This window comes from Ptiloglossa arizonensis, chromosome 4, assembly GCF_051014685.1.
Source record: "Ptiloglossa arizonensis isolate GNS036 chromosome 4, iyPtiAriz1_principal, whole genome shotgun sequence".
Lineage (NCBI taxonomy): Eukaryota > Metazoa > Arthropoda > Insecta > Hymenoptera > Colletidae > Ptiloglossa > Ptiloglossa arizonensis.
Window position 1 is genome coordinate 5,752,244 of NC_135051.1, and position 6,000 is coordinate 5,758,243.

The window sequence follows — 6,000 nt, forward strand, 5'->3', positions numbered from 1 at the left end:
TAACATTTTTTAGAATCCGATGTGTCGCCGATTCGTGTTTTGCAGCAGGTCATCGATGTTTTTTACGACTTTCTGCATCGATTATTGCACAATTTGAAACTACATTATGTAGCAGAGGTTCGTAGCATCATTTCACAATGAATTTTATAGAGATCTTTATTGAGACTAATTAGTTATTAATATTTTTTGGAATCCGATGTGTCGCCGATTCGTGTTTTGCAGCAGGTCATCGATGTTTTTTACGACTTTCTGCATCGATTATTGCATAATTTGAAAATGCATTATGTAGCAGAAGTTCGTTGCATTATTTCAGTATGAACTTTATAGAGATCCTTATCGACACTAATTAGTTATGAACAATTGTGTGAATCTGCTGTGTCGTCGACACGTGTTTTGAAGCACATCATCGATGTTTTTTACGACTTTCTGCATCGATTATTGCACAATTTGAAATTGCATTATGTAGCAGAGGATCTTAGCATATTTCGGTATGAATTCTATACATATCCTTATTGAAACTAATTAGTTATTAACATTTTTTAGAATCCGATGTTTCGCCGATGCGTGTTTTGCAGCAAGTCATCGATGTTTTTTACGACTTTCTGCATCGATTATTGCATAATTTGAAAATGCATTATGTAGCAGAGGTTCGTAGCATTATTTCCGTATGAATTTTATATAGATCTTTGTCGAAAGTAATTAGTTATTAGAATTTGTCAAATACTGTAGTATTACGGATTCTTGTAATCTGGAGGGTAATTAGCGGTTTTTACTAATTTCCGGCCAAATTGTTGCATAATTCGGATATGCATTGCGTACCAGAGACCCGTAGCTAGAATCAAAGACTACTTTTGCAATGATTTTTTAACGCTTTAATTAACTACGAGCAATTTTATGGAGATTTCGCGTTACCGACATCGTGACGACCACGTGGCAATGTGATTTCTGTTGTACGGATACCAGGCGCAGGTAGCAGGATCACAGAATGTTGAAGGAGGTCGTCTGTTGACAAAAACCACGTGGCGGTAATTTATTCCCGCCAAAATGACGCAAAAGGGAAAAAACGTTAATTTCACCCATTTATGGAGCAAAGATGTGAACTTTTAGAGTTGTATTACGTAGCAGAGGACAGTAGCTACATTAAAGGATACTTTTAGCAAGGATTTATCTCGTGGTTAATTAGTTATAAACGTTTTTCTGCAACTGTCGTAATTACGCCGTCTGTAGGGATGGAGATTATCAATGTTTTTCTTGTCATTGCGTCGCCATGAGTGAAAAATGTGAAAATTTAGAGTTGCATTACGTAGCAGAGGACAGTAGCTACATTAAACAATACATTTGGCAAGGATTGATCTCGCGGTTAATTAGTTATAAACATTTTTCTGCAACAGTCGTAATTACGCCGTTTGTAGTGATGGATATTATCAAGGTTTTTCTCGTCTTCGCACCGTCATAAGTGCATAATTTGGACATGCACTGCGTAGTAGAGGTTTCAAGCAGTATTCTACATTCAGTTTCATAAACATATTTGTTGAAACTAAAAAGTTATGAACAATTTTCCAAATCTAATGTGTCGTCGACGCGTGTTTTGTAGTAGGTCATCGATGTTTTTTACGACTTTCGGTATGAATTTTATATAGATCCTTATTGAAACTAATTAGTTAGTAAAATTTTTCAAACGCTGTTGTATTTCCGAAGCCTGTAATGTATTCGGTAATTGATGCTTTCTACTCATTACCCGCGTAATTGTCGCATAAGTTGTACATGCATTGGGTAGTGCAGGTTCAGAACAATATTCAAGGACTATTTCGCAATGTTCTTTATTGAGATTAATCAGTTATATTTACATATAACAGTTACAATTGTTGTACATTATAGTCTTGAAGTATTCGATGTTATCGTTATATTTTTCGATTTTCCGGCGTAATTGTTGGATAATTTGGACTTACAAATTTTTGCTGGAATTTTTATTCATTTTTGTGCAAAATGTAATAATACGCAACTTGTTTATGCATGATACATAATTAAACTGCCTACGGAAATTAATTTTGATGTAATTATAGTGTATAACATTGCTACTGATATTTTTATAAAAAGCAGAATTTTTATAAAAAACTGGTATCGATGTTACCCGCTAGGAACAATTGTTGGTTAATTTTTGTATTTTATAACAGCGAATGTACAATCTCGTCTATATGACAGCTTAAAAAACGTGTTTATAAGTAGAGGCACACACCCACACACATTCAAAAATCGGTTGCAGAAAAAATTTATACATATTCTGAATTCAGTTTATTGATTGTACATTTAAAATTACAGAAAAGTTAACTCGCGTCTGAACTCTGGAGTCTTAAAAGCATTTACATTTATAATATATGATTCCAAAGTATTCTCGATAATACCATCTAATTCCCAAAATTTGTTTTCCATTTTGGGAGATTTCGGTCCTCTCAAGGAAAAAGTCCTCTTTCCTTTTGTTATGCCAATAAAAAAAAAGAAAAAAAATCACCTGTGACCACAATGTATAACTTTGGACGTCATTAAGCATTAGCAGTAACTCTAAAGGATCCAGACCTACGTTCATTGCCAGATGATACTTCGAGTGTTTAAATTCAGCCTTGAACTGCATGTAATACTTTAATTTATTAATTAATGTTTTATGTATTTAATAAATGTTTGCATCACATACAAATGGCACCATCTATCAATAATGTTCGACACCATTTCTCGACAAACTTGGCCGTTTTCCCACCAGGATTGCTGTACGGAGACTTTAAGCATAGTTTGAACAATTCTTCGCTAGATGGCAGTTTTACATACCGACACTACAGATACCTACCTTAATTTAATTGAATATTGAACTATTATTTATTAAATATGTATCTTTGTATTTTTGAAACGAATACTGATGCATATAACCGATACTTCACACATTTTATTTAAATAATATACATATACTAGGTTGTTCAATAAGTTGTTTCGAACGACAAAACTTATTGAACAACTTATTAAATGTATTAAAAGTGCCAGGCGATGTATGAAATACATAAGCAATTCCTTCATTGCAATAGTAACTTATTAGTAAAGAGTCATTGATAAACCTTAACTTTTTCATAAAGATGTATGTCGTAAGCAGCGCACACATAATGAGGCTGGAGATGACGAGTCAAAAGTTGTTCGAACTTTTACTGGAAGAGAATCTGGGAGGAATTCTGTTATTGGTGTAGACGAAGAAAAAGAATCAGGGACAGGGCGTAACATCTACCGAAATCGCACAAGTCTTTGAACTGTACAGTATAAAGGATCCCGACTAGCAAATATAATCTTACATCGCCACGGAAGGAATTCTACTAGTTTCAACGATCGCGTGAAAATATACACATTACGAAAACGAAATCCTAATTTCTCAGGAGAGCTTTGAGTGGACGTGGAAGAACATCATAAGGAAGTAACGACGAAACAAGGATGTGTCTGGGAGTGCGTCGCAAGGTGAAATGCAACATTATGTATTAATTAATTATCAATTATACATTTTATTTGGCTTTTGCTTAATATTTACAAGAACTGTTACAGGCAAATTGCCGTAAAAAATTCAATGCGATGCTACATGTGCGCCATCGAAGATATTCAACGCTTGGATCGAGCTCCCTTCCTCTTGACTCAACGTTACGGTGCTCTTCGCTCCCAAGAACAAGTCCATTGCAACGAAACATGTGTTTCTTTTTTTTCAGGATATGACCGACGAGACTCACGACAGATAAATCGATTTGCGCGTATTCCGCGCAAAAATTGAAATGCAAATAATTCTGTCGCAACGATGATCAAAAATGATTAAAGATAAAATACAAAATATTCGAAAAGAAATGTGAAATAAAATCTTACCGTATAACCGTTCGACTAATCTTAGATAATTTGATGTTTCGTTCATTACAACGAGAACGTACAAAATAAACATATACAATACGGCTTAATCGAATTTCCATTATATTCAGCATCAGAGTTTACATTTCAACATTCAACACAATTTACATTTCAATAATTATTATGTATAAGATTTCACTTTAATTCTCTATTAGTACTTTAATAGTAATATTCGTCTCAACACTTTCCATTTCAACGTGTTACGCACAGTATTTATTTCCGTTTATCATCGTAATCTCTCTCGCTCGCTTGCTCTCTTTCGTTCATCACGCTCGTACATTTTATATCGGTTGATTCTTAAAAATCAGGTAAAAATCCGCGAATGATAATCGCGTTGGTAATTTTATTATGTACGCATTCGAGCAGGCTAGGAAAAAATCGTTAGCAAAATCCATGTACGTTGATACACATACTGTCCTGAGCGGCAGCTTCGTCGAGATCAAAGGGATATATACCCTACTTTGTCGGACGAATGACAAACTTTAACCATGTGTATCGACGAGCAAGGCCGAAGTAAGGTAATCTTGTGAATGCACAACGATCGTGCAAAACCTAATTAATACTATACCGATTACGTAGAGGTCTGCCTTGCGTAATACGACCAGGACATTTATCGCCGATTCGCCCTACGAAAGTTTACGCGTGAGCTCTGGTATACGCGATCGTGGCGAAGTACGAATAACAATGTCGAAGCTTGCACAACACACGAAGCCGATGAATGTTTTCGATCGTGATCTTTTTTTTCTTTTTTTCTTTTTTTTTTTTTCTTTATTTTTATTCTAAGCGACGAATAACGCTTTTGCGCAGCAATGCCAAGTTCGTGATTTCAGTTAAGTTTGCAAGAACGTTAATTGCATTGTGTAGGTCAATGTCTGGCTCTAGAGACGCGTTTTCAATGGTTGTATTTTTCTTACCAGGGTGATCCTGACCCAGTTACGGGCGATCACTTCCCAGATAAATTGAAGACTTCCGATCGAAAGTTCTCAAAGCGAATATTCTTCAAAGATAACGGAACAAAAATTGTTTTCTCTCTCTTCAGCCCTTGTAAATGGGCACACACACGCGTAAACATATGCACACACAACCTTTCTCTCTCTCTCTCTCTCTCTCTCTCTCTCTCTCTCTCTCTCTTTCTTTCTCTCTTTTCTCCTCTGTTTGCCTGTTTGCCAAACTAGAAAAGACATTTTAGGGGTAGGCTTCGTCTCGTCAAACTTTCTTTTTGATTCTACCCTCCCGTCCCGTACACCACCCTTGATTAAGTAAAACGATAATGTAAAAAGGAAATCGTGTCTAGAGATGTTAACGGGCCACAGAAGCCACTACATATTTTGTTTAACCCGCTCTTCTTTCTAGTATGGATACATACATATATATATAATATATATATGCGCTTTACTAGCTCCTACAAATTTTTCTATCGTGCTCTCCTCCGTACACCACTCGCTTCTTTCCTTTGGCTAGGATTATAAGTAAAATTCATTAATCTTTCATGGAAAATACCGACATCTCGTAGAATATTATTGGTAATACGTTCAAATAATCGTTCGAAAGAAAGATAACGCAGCCGAATTATTCTTCCTGTCTTTGAACGCGAGGGAGCCTTAATAGTATACGACATGATCTCGTGTAAGCGTTTCAACCAACTAACGAATCGAGTTCTCGCATTTTTACAACGATGCTTATATTCGCTTTCGACAAATTAAACGATATATATAATTTTCTTTTTTTTTACACAAGAATCAATATCCCTTCCGTGAATTTTAACGTATTTAATTAAATCTCGTAATTCTGTATTGTTTTAATTCAACGTTTAAAAATGTTTCGATCGCTGTATTCATGTCGTATTCTTTTCATTAACGATTTAAACGAAATTCCTCGAGGAAAAGAAAACTCTGACGTGAGGAAGGCAGCGGCGACAGTTCTTAATCGTGCATACACGTGTGTGTGTGTATATATAATATATATATATATATATATATATATATACACACACATATATATCACAGTACAAAAATACTGTGGAAAATATAGTATAATAAATATTCTGAATAAAAAAAGAAACGGAAGTTTCCTTTCTCA